The sequence below is a fragment of the Centropristis striata genome, chromosome 13, assembly GCF_030273125.1.
Source record: "Centropristis striata isolate RG_2023a ecotype Rhode Island chromosome 13, C.striata_1.0, whole genome shotgun sequence".
NCBI lineage: Eukaryota > Metazoa > Chordata > Actinopteri > Perciformes > Serranidae > Centropristis > Centropristis striata.
Window position 1 is genome coordinate 12,555,015 of NC_081529.1, and position 12,255 is coordinate 12,567,269.

A 12,255-nucleotide genomic window follows, 5' to 3' on the forward strand; every position below is an offset into this window, starting at 1 on the left:
TGTTATGATAAGAAAATGTTAATATAGCAGTAAAAAGTAGTAAATACTCCAATCACTATATCACTTTTCCGTTTATTTTAAACATAATGTAAATGACATTTAGCAAGGTTTCTATTGCCGTTTTTCTATTATATAGCTTGTTTTTCATGTTTGTACATTTTCTAGGTGTTTTACAATGTTGTGATGCTTTTATTTTGAAAAGGAAATAACAGGTGGAACGGTAAAATGAAAAATGAACGGTAAATAATAACGAGTGTGTCGTAATTCATATAAAGTTGATATAAAGTATGTAAAAGGCTTCTATAGTGGCGGCTGACAGGACACAAGGTTTGTTAAAGTTTATTTTCTTCTGTCATATATATTAGTGGCTATATTTGTTGTCTTAACTATAGTAAAAGTGCTTGTTTGCTCAAGTGCTAATGCTAATGATTGTTATTGTTTTCCCACCTCGTAGCTCTTATGGTGGATTCACAAGGTGACCAATGAATTTATTAACTTGTTAATTGTTAATTTATTAACTTTATGCAAAAAGCAATAGGTGTTTTTGACAAGGTACCTCGGTAACTCAGTTATACGTAAATCGCCTTCAAAATAAAAGCACTGTGGTTGCATTGATTTCTAATTTCTGGGTAACCTCACGCGGGCCGGACAAGGACCGCCAACGCGCCGGATGTGGCCCGCGGGCCGCCCAATGCCCAGGTCTGCCCTAACCCGAACCCAAGCCCTAACCCTAACCCTAACCCTAGCCCTAACCCTAGCCCTAACCCATTTCACCCGATTTACTTCAAACTTGGTCAGTACCATCACAAGGCCTTTGGGATCAAAAGTTATTCAAATCTTTACCGACAGTCACACTATGTGGGCGTGGCATGGCGCCAAAATATGGCGTCTTGTTTTACAGATTTGTTTTTAAGTAACAAAATAGGAATAAATAAAAAACAAATAAAAACAAACAAATTGCCTTTTTGTTTGCATCTCCATAACATATATCAAAATTGTGACTTTAATAAGTTCAGTTCCCTATTAACAGATTAGAATTGTTAAATGGGTTTAAACTTAGCCTCGTCACAAAAAATAAGCTTTTTGAAATTAGCCACTTTTTCAAATTTCTGTTTCCAGTAACAGCCACATTTTGGAGGAGTCACTTCTCATCACAGTCACATGACCACCACACCAGGATGTTGAGTATACGTCTCTTAGGGATTTAATGAGTTAAGGAGAAGCATAAAGCTGAATATGGGAGATTCTCAAAGATTTACAGTGTTTGTTACAGGGTGTCACCATGGGTTCTTATGGGTTAATTTTTCTATTTTTTTGTTTTTTTGTCTTGTCTTTTGATCCTACTTATGACTTCAAAAAGTAATGCACCATAACTTACATTTAACCCACATAATGGTGAGCTTGGATGTGCACAGCTGCCCTTTAAAGAGGAAGTCAGATGGGGTAAATCAAGGGCAACAAAGTCTGTGTCAGCCTTGGTTTAAGAGCTGCCTGAAATCTGGTAAACCTGCAACTCTACCAAGTTGGCTAAAAATAACTGCTCATGTTCAGTGGTGGAATATAACTAAGTACATTTACTCAAGTACTACTGAGTACATACATTTTATGTAGACTTATTCTTCTATTTTACTAATTTAGTCCACTAAATTTAGCCAACAGCATTAGTTACTTTTCAGGTCAAAATTTAACAAAAAAACATGATAAGGTTGTGGCATTTTGTATTTGTCTTCCTTTGTAGGAGGGGCCACAGGTCAGGCCACTCCTTCAATCTGCAGAGGCTGGAGGAGGCTGGATAAGCACACCTGAATCCAGTCTCAATCACTGAGGCTATGTAGAGGAGCTGAGGCCTCAGCTCTCTCTCTCTCTCTCTCTCCTCCACAGCCACCACCTTGGTTTGTTGTAGTTGGTCTGGTTTAGTTGGTTTTGTTTAGTTGGTTTTGTTTAGTTTGTTGGATACTTTCAGCTTATACACCTGCATTTCACCACATTGCATGCATGCACACACTTCACCACTGATATACTGACTCACATAATTAACTTTCTTTGTGTTGCTTTCAGTTAATTAAATAAACATTATTTTCTTATAACGTGAATACACGTGTGGTCTCAGTTGTTTTCTATGAGACGGTTCATGACAAAATGGGGGCTCGTCCATTGGTTTTACAAAATGTTTAGATTTGTTTGACTGTTTGACAAAATGGAGGCTCGTCTGCTCATCTATTTAGGACTAATTTAATGTTTTTGTTTGGACTAGTTTGCAGTGGTGGAATTTGATTGTGGACATTCTTGGTAAGTAACCTTTGGGAAAGTTTGTTCCACCATTTTGGTTGTTAGATTACATTGTTTGTGAAAGACACATGTGTATTGTTTTAGGGGAGAGAGCTTTTGTTTTGTTTTAGTTTGGTGCTTGGACACTGACTTACGGTGTACAAGTGTTCACATGCAGGTTCTTTGTTAACTGCCATTGTTTGTCCCTGTCAGGATCAGAGCGGGTTCCCTTGGAATTCGTTTGGGGAGTTTTTTGTGTGGGGGTGAAAGCGGTATTCAGCAGTTGTCTCGGGAGCACATCCGGCGTTGCAGGAAGCTGCCATTGCTGGTGGCTGCATCGGGCTACCAGGCTGCAACAAATGGGGCTTTAGTGCATAATTACCTGCCGCAATTAGCCTCCTGAAGACTAGGGAGGAGCTTAGTTTAGATTCTGGTTAGGTAGTTAGTGGGATGAACTTTGGTGGTAGGTTGGATGTGTATTATGGACGGTTGGCGCGCTGTGGGTCAGGTGTAACTTATTAACTTGTAGAATCATAGGACTTGTTTGGGTGTAGTCTTAGAAATACATTGACCTGTGGGTTAGCTGGAGTGATTTTGTCAGGCTGATTTGTTTGTTTTGGTAGCCATGGAGTTTCTGAGTGCTAGAAGTAATTTGGGTCTAACGTTTGAACAGCAGAGAGTTATTGTTATTGCAACTGGATACTGAAAGGTTTAAGTTGGAAAGACGCAGGAAGTGACGGTTCTACACAGGGGCCTACAGGGGCCACTGCCCCTGTTAAGAAGCCCTTGGCCCCTGCTGTGGCCCCTGTGTCAAATTAATAATAACATTTTCAATTTATAATGATAAACGACGGAATAATTCTTACCTATTTTTTTGATCAAACAATATCTAATTGTACACAAAAGGAACACAGAATGTGTATATTGTATAATAGTTTAATTGTGCAATAAAAGCTTGTGTGTACATATAAAAAAATCATTCTCACTGTACTGCACTTTCAAAATAAAAGAAGTAATTGTGCACAAAAATGAGAAATGTCATTGTCGTACAAAAATAATGGTTATTGTTGGTGAGTGTCATTGTTTCAATCAATGTATTTGTATCTTCAAAATATACTTAAATGAGATTCTTAAATAAGCTAAAATAAATGTTTTGAATGCTTAAAAATCATATTTGCTGTTTTTTAATGTGCCCTCTGATTAAACACTGGCCCCTCCTTGGCCCCCACAGTAAAACTGGTCTAGAACCGCCACTGGATGCAGGCTGGAACTAGAGGAGCGCCGGTTGAGCTTAAGTGCACCTGGTGGCTCAGTATGTGGGGCTGAAGTGTTTCCTGGTCCACCTTTGTTTGAGGTTGCCACTAGTGTGCATTTAGTGCCTCCGTTTTCTGCATTACCTGTGGAAGGGGTTGACATAATTCTTGGGAATGACCTGGCAGGAGGCAGAGTTTGGGCTGAGGCTCCACCCCTTAGTGAGGTCACCCAGGTTCCTGAACCTCTGCCTGCTGTCTCACAGGCTGTGAAGGTAGAGGTGGACCCTGAGGCTGAGCTGTGTCAAGATTATGCAGTAACTCGAGCAATGAGTCAGGTAAGAGACGAACCTGCTCAACAGTCGAAGGCTGAGGCAAAAGTTGGGGTCATACCTGAGCCTCTGAAGTCCATCTCTTGTATTGACCTTGTTAGAGAACAAGAAATTGATCCTTCAGTGAGTGCTTTGTGTGATCTGGTGTCTCCAGTGGTAGATATGGAAACTGCAGCTCAGGGGTACTTACAAAATGGTGCGCTGGTGCGTAAATGTTCTGCATAGGGTGATTGTGTGGGAAAACCAATAGTGCAGATTGTGGTGCCTGAGAAATTTGGAGAGTCTGTCATGAAGGCCTCCCATGGTGTGGCTGGGCATGGGGCTGGTTGTGGAACTTGCCTAACTTAATGTTACCTTTGTGATTTCCTTTCGATCATGTTCTCTCTGCTCTGTCTTAAAATGCTGCTAGGGGAGGGGGTAGGAAGAGTGCTGTAAACTGGTAATGTAAACAAAATTAAAGGTAGCCTAACTGTTTTTTTCAGTCTGACTTAAGTACCCGGGTAAGATGTATATTGGGGAGTGGGAAACTACAGTGTTGAAGTATTTAATGTGTGTTGTGGAAATATTTTACGGAGTACCAGTTCGGTCTCCTTTCTTATGTGGGGGTATGTGATGACCCCCTCCCCCTCTGTGTGTTGTGGCATGTTGTATTTGTCTTCCTTTGTAGGAGGGGCCACAGGTCAGGCCACTCCTCCAGTCTGCAGAGGCTGGACTCTTCAGATTAAAGAAAAATGGGAAAATGAAGTGAACATAGGTATACAGCAAGATGGATGGGAGGAAATATACAGAAGCACACAAAGTAACTAACTCCAACACATGGAAGGAATTCAGGTGGAAGGTAATCAGATTCTTTAGGACACCAGCAATCCTATTTAAAATAGGGCTCACACACTCAGATAAATGCTGGAGAAGTTGTGGGACATGCATTGGTAACCATATTCATATATTTTGGACATGCCCTAAACTGAAAAAAATCTGGGATGAGGTTTTTGATGCACTTGGAAAAGTATTCCAGAAAAGTTTTAATAAAGATCCCAAGATGGTAATGTTTGGACTAATACCAAATTACATAACTGAAAGGGGAAAAAATATCTCTTACAAATATTACTGATTTCAGCTTCTACATGTATTACTGTTAAATGGTTAAAACCCTCCAACATACAATATGTGGATTGAGGAGGTCTGGTAACTCTATCACTTGGATCAAATAACTGACTCCTTGAGGCTTCAAAAAGATATATTTGTTAACATATGGAGACCTGCCATGACCATAATAATGCAATAATCTCATGTTATCTTTATTTTATTTTCCTTTATTTCACTTAATTTAATTTGATTTATTTCCATTTACACAGTTTATTATTTAATGACTCATTGTTTGTTTGTGTTATTTTTGTTTAACCATATAATTTATACATATTTGACCTGATGTATGTAATTTAATGCTGTATTAACTGTCATGAGTCTAACAAATCGCAGACGAGCCGCAATATGTGTAATTTTGTACAATGTAGAATGTTTATTTGTTTTTCCCCCTGATCCCCAAGACCTAAAAATATAACATTCAGTTGAAAAAGACCACTGCATTTATGTTTTTGTGTGTGGTTTTACTATATTTCTGTAAAACTAAATTTCCGCTTTATTTGTTCGTTTGTCTTCAGGGTTATATAACTTTTTGCACATTCATGTGACATATGACAGAACGAACCTGGTCTCACAGGAATCCGTGAAATAGCCACAGATTCGCTTAACTCAAAATCCGTGGAATAGTCACGGAATAACTCAAATTTCCATGAAACTGACACAGATTTCTCTACAATGCAAGTTAATGACAGTCATATCCCGTGGCTATTCCATAGATATTTTTGTGTGCTTCCTTGCAAAAGCACACTAACTACTATTCACCGGGTCTATTTCTTATTTTGTGTGCTTGCTTGCAAAAGCACACTAACTACTATTCACCGGGACTATTTAGTGCCACGGCTTAGCAGCGAGGCACTCTCCTTCACTGCAAGCAGTGAAGGAGAGTGCCTCGAGCTTTGCTCGAGGCATCTCTTATTATTGCTCATGTTTATTAGTACCACGGCTGAGCAGCGAGGCACTCATCTTCACTGCAAGCAGTGAGGATGAGTGCCTCGTGCAAAGCACGAGGCACTCATCCTCAAGCACTCGTAAAATTCCGAACCGATTTAGAAAGTTGTAGGGCCTGAATTTAACTAACTTTAAGTGCGAAAACATTTCCATTTTTCTAAACTAATGGGGAGGGCGATTTTCCCATGTGTGTGTATTGCACGGAATGTTCAGACTCTAGAGTGGTGATGTCATCAAGCAGAGTGGAGAGGGAGAGAAGGAATTGTCAAAAAATAAATTTGAAAACTGCGCTCCAGGCTGCAAATTTCACTCTACAGTAATAATTTATATATAGAAACGGAGGAAAATTTGTCTTCTCACTCACAATCCTCTGGTAAAGCTGTCAGAGTTATAGTTTGGGTGCAGGACACAGAGAAGCGCCACCAAAACGCAACAACTGCCCCATTGAGTCCCATATTAAAAACACAATAGGATTTTTGAAATAATCAGATTTTACCGTTTTTTTAGATCGCTCTAACAAAGCAATTTTTTCATTTTTCTTAAAAAAAAATATATGTAGACGTTCAGGAAGAACTCAGGACGCTCAAAGTGAAGTCGGATCAGTGATAGGTATTATGGTTTTGCCGAAAATGCTTTCTGTTCGAGGCCAGAATTTTCAGTTTGTCCACCTCTGGCTGCTCAGTGTGGCAGAACTGTCTCCACCTTCAGTTAATTTCAGTTGATTGCTCTTCTCTGATTGGTCGACTCCACCTGGCCACGTGGTTGCTTAGCTACCAAAGCTTCCCCCAACCTCCTACTCCCCCCCCCCCCAAATTTCACTCTACAGAAATAATTTATACATAGAAACGTAGGAAAATTTGTCCTCTCACTCACAATCCTCTGGTAAAGCTGTCAGAGTTATAGTTTTGGCGCAGGATGCACAGATGCACAAACAAAACGCACCAACTGCCTCATTGGCTCCAATATTAAAAATGCAGGAAGATTTCTCCCCAAAAAAAATTTAACCGTTTTTTTAAATCGCTCTAACAAAGCTATTTTTTCATCTTTCTTAAAAAAAAAACATATGTAGATGTTCAGGAAGAACTCAGGACGCTCAAAGTGAAGTCGGATCAATGATAAGTATTATGGTTTTGCCAAAAATGCTTTCTGTTCGATGCCAGAAATTTCAGTTTGTCCACCTCTGTCTGCGGAACTTTCTCCAACAGCAGTTAATTTCAGTTGATTGCTCTGCTCTTATTGGTCGACTCCACCGGGCACCTGGTTGCTTAGCTACCAAAGCCCCCCCCCCCCCTCCTCCTCCAACACAGACATTCTAACTGATAACTGTCAGTTTACTCTAAGTGAACCAACCGTGCGAAGCACGAGGCATCTCTTATTATTGCTCATGTTTATTAGTGCCACGGCTGAGCAGCGAGGCACTCATCTTCACTGCAAGCAGTGAGGATGAGTGCCTCGTGCGAAGCACGAGGCATCTCTTATTATTGCTCATGTTTATTATTATTATTATATATAGATTATTCTTCCGTAAAAACTTTGGCGCGTAACTAGTCTCGCAGCTTTGAGAAATCGCGAAAAGTAAAAACGTCAAAAGTTGCGCCCTAATCGGGAATCGTGTGGAATGACTTTTATTAGCGATCGGCGCGCACGTTTTCGCACAACGTGCACAAACGTGCACTTTTCGGCCCATCCGGAACGCATTGCGCCAACTTTGGGGCCTCACCATTCGCAAACCGTTGCTCGTAAAATTCCGAACCGATTTAGAAAGTTGTAGGGCCTGAATTTAACTCTAGTCCTGTGAAATTTCAAAGCGATTGCACGTATAGTTTTCGCACGAAGTGCGAAAACATTTCCATTTTTCCAAACTAATGGGGAGGGCGATTTTCCCATGTGTGTGTATTGCGCGGAATGTTCAGACTCTAGAGCGGTGATGTCATCAAGCAGAGTGGAGAGGGAGAGAAGGAATTGTCAAAAAATAAATTTGAAAACTGCGCTCCAGGCCGCAAATTCCACTCTACAGAAATAATTTATACATAGAAACGGAGGAAAATTTGTCTTCTCACTCACAATCCTCTGGTAAAGCTGTCAGAGTTATAGTTTGGGCGCAGGACACAGAGAAGTGCCACCAAAACGCATCAACTGCCCCATTGAGTCCCATATTAAAAACACGTGAGGATTTTTGAAAAAATCAGATGTAAGAGTTTTTTTAAATCGCTCTAACAAAGCTATTTTTTCATTTTTCTTAAAAAAAAATACATGTAGACGTTCAGGAAGAACTCAGGACGCTCAAAGTGAAGTCAGATTAGTGATAGGTGTTATGGTTTTGCCAAAAATGCTTTCTGTTCGAGGCCAGAATTTTCAGTTTGTCCACCTCTGGCTGCTCACTTTAGCAAAGCATTGTCAGTGACAGTTAGTTTCTGTTGATTGCTCTGCTCTGATTGGTCGACTCCACCTGGCCACGTGGTTGCTTAGCTACCAAAGCTCCCCCCCCCCCCCTCCCCTCCTCCAACACAGACATTTTAACTGAAAACAGTTAACTCTTTTAACTTGACCATACATTGTCCAATCTGCCTCAAACTTGTCATACATGATGATGGCTCATCACTGATTGTCTACATAACAATATTTCATAAATTCCCGCCCTTTTTGATTAGCCACGCCCCCTTTCTTAACTAATGAACCGTTTGTCCTAGAAATTTGTATGAGGTGTCAGATTACTCAGCATGGCGTCCCTGTCTAACTGTTGATTGATAACCCCGCCCCTTTTGATAAGCCACGCCCCTTTTACTAACTAGTGAACCGTTTGTCCTACAGACTTGTATGAGGTGTCTGTGGACTCAGGACAGAGTCCCTGTTTGACTGGTGATTGAAGCCACGCCCCCTTTGAGTAGCCACGCCCCTTTTTACTAACTAGTGAACCGTTTGTCCTACAGACTTGTATGAGGTGTCTGTGGACTCAGGACAGAGTCCCTGTTTGACTGGTGATTGAAGCCACGCCCCCTTTGAGTAGCCACGCCCCTTTTTACGAACTAGTGAACCGTTTGTCCTACAGACTTGTATGAGGTGTCTGTGGACTCAGGACAGAGTCCCTGTTTGACTGGTGATTGAAGCCACGCCCCCTTTGAGTAGCCACGCCCCTTTTTACTAACTAGTGAACCATTTGTCCTACAGACTTATATGAGGTGTCTGTGAACTCAGGACAGAGTCCCTGTTTAACTGCTGATTTAAACCACGAGAATCATCCGTCAGTAGTCCCGTGGCACTCCAAAATTTCCCTGGAATTTTGTTTCTAGTTAGTGCCACGGCTGAGCAGCGAGGCACTCATCTTCACTGCAAGCAGTGAGGATGAGTGCCTCGTGCGAAGCACGAGGCATCTCTTATTATTGCTCATGTTTATTATTATTATTATTATTATTATTATAGATTATTCTTCCGTAAAAACTTTGGCGCGTAACTAGTCTCGCAGCTTTGAGAAATCGCGAAAAGTAAAAACGCCAAAAGTTGCGCCCTAATCGGGAATCGTGTGGAATGACTTTTTTTAGCGATCGGCGCGCACGTTTTCGCACAACGTGCACAAACGTGCACTTTTCGGCCCATCCGGAACGCATTGCGCCAACTTTGGGGCCTCACCATTCGCAAACCGTTGCTCGTAAAATCCCGAACCGATTTAGAAAGTTGTAGGGCCTGAATTTAACTCTAGTCCTGTGAAATTTCAGAGCGATTGCACGTTTAGTTTTCGCACGAAGTGCGAAAACATTTCCATTTTTCCAAACTAATGGGGACGGCGATTTTCCCATGTGTGTGTATTGCGCGGAATGTTCAGAAACTAGAGCGGTGATGTCATCACGCAGAGTGTAGAGGGAGAGAAGGAATTGTCAGAAAATAAATTTGAAAACTGCGCTCCAGGCCGCAAAATCCACCCTACAGAAATAATTTATACATAGAAACGTAGGAAAATTTGTCTTCTCACTCACAATCCTCTGGTAAAGCTGTCAGAGTTTTAGTTTGGGCGCAGGACACAGAGAAGTGCCACCAAAACGCAACAACTGCCCCATTGAGGCCCATATTAAAAACACACAAGGATTTTTGAAATAATCAGATTTTACCATTTTTTTAGATCGCTCTAACAAAGCCATTTTTTCATTTTTCTTAAAAAAAAATATATGTAGACGTTCAGGAAGAACTCAGGACGCTCAAAGTGAAGTCGGATCAGTGATAGGTATTATGGTTTTGCCGAAAACGCTTTCTGTTCGAGGCCAGAATTTTCAGTTGGTCCACCTCTGGCTGCTCAGTGTGGCAGAACTTTCTCCACCTTCAGTTAATTTCAGTTGATTGCTCTGCTCTGATTGGTCGACTCCACCTGGCCACGTGGTTGCTTAGCTACCAAAGCCTCCCCCAACCTCCTACTCCCCCCCCCCCCCCCCCAACACAGACATTCTCACTGAACAGACATGGCGTTCTTTCATTAAACACGAGACCTTATAATTTGACCATACATTGTCCAATCTGCTTCAAACTTGTCATGCATGATGATGGCTCATCACTGACCAGTTGTACATAACAACATTTCATAAATTCCCGCCCTTTTGGATTAGCCACGCCCCCTTTCTTAACTAATGAACCGTTTGTCCTAGAAACTTGTATGAGGTGTCAGATTACTCAGCATGGCGTCCCTGTCTAACTGTTGATTGGTAACCCCGCCCCTTTTGATAAGCCACGCCCCTTTTACTAACTAGTGAACCGTTTGTCCTACAGACTTGTATGAGGTGTCTGTGAACTCAGGACAGAGTCCCTGTTTGACTGGTGATTGAAGCCACGCCCCCTTTGAGTAGCCACGCCCCTTTTTACTAACTAGTGAACCGTTTGTGCCACAGACTTGTATGAGGTGTCTGTGAACTCAGGACAGAACTCCCTGTTTGACTGGTGATTGGAGCCACGCCCCCTTTGAGTAGCCACGCCCCTTTTTACTAACTAGTGAACCGGTTGTCCTACAGACTTGTATGAGGTGTCTGTGGACTCAGGACAGAGTCCCTGTTTGACTGGTGATTGAAACCACGCCCCCTTTGAGTAGCCACGCCCCGTTTTACTAACTAGTGAACCGTTTGTCCTAGAGACTTGTATGAGGTGTCTGTGAACTCAGGACAGAGTCCCTGTTTAACTGCTAATTTAAACCACGAGAATCATCCGGCAGTAGTCCCGTGGCACTCCAAAATTTCCCTGGAATTTTGTTTCTAGTTAGTGCCACGGCTGAGCAGCGAGGCACTCATCTTCACTGCAAGCAGTGAGGATGAGTGCCTCGTGCGAAGCACGAGGCATCTCTTATTATTGCTCATGTTTATTATTATTATAGATTATTCTTCCGTAAAAACTTTGGCGCGTAACTAGTCCCACAGATTTGAGAAATCGCGAAAAGTAAAAACGTCAAAAGTTGCGCTCTAATCGGGAATCGTGTGGAATGACTTTCATTAGCGATCGGCGCGCACGTTTTCGCACAACGTGCACAAACGTGCACTTTTTGGCCCATCCGGAACGCATTGCTCAAACTTTGGGGCCTCACCATTCGCAAACCGTTGCCCGTAAAATTCCGAAGCGATTTAGAAAGTTGTAGGGCCTGAATTTAACTCTAGTCCTGTGAAATTTCAGAGTGATTGCACGTATAGTTTTCGCACGAAGTGCGAAAACATTTCCATTTTTCCAAACTAATGGGGATGGCGATTTTCCCATGTGTGTGTATTGCGCGGAATGTTCAGAGTCCAGACTGGTGATGTCATCAAGCAGAGTGTAGAGGGAGAGAAGGAATTGTCAAAAAATACATTTGAAAACTGTGCTCCAGGCCGCAAATTTCACTCTACAGTAATAATTTGTACATAGAAACGTAGGAAAATTTATGGTCTCACTCACAATCCTCTGGTAAAGCTGTCAGAGTTTTAGTTTGGGCGCAGGACACAGAGAAGAGCCACCAAAACGCAACAACTGCCCCATTGAGTCCCATATTAAAAACACACGAGGATTTTTGAAATAATCAGATTTTACCATTTTTTTAGATCGCTCTAACAAAGCTATTTTTTCATTTTTCTTAAAAAAAAATATATGTAGACGTTCAGGAAGAACTCAGGACGCTCAAAGTGAAGTCGGATCAGTGATAGGTATTATGGTTTTGCCGAAAATGCTTTCTGTTCGAGGCCAGAATTTTCAGTTTGTCCAACTCTGGCTGCTCACATTAGCAAAGCATTGTCAGTGACAGTTAGTTTCTGTTGATTGCTCTGCTCTGATTGGTCGACTCCACCTGGCCACGTGGTTGCTTAGCTACCAAAGCT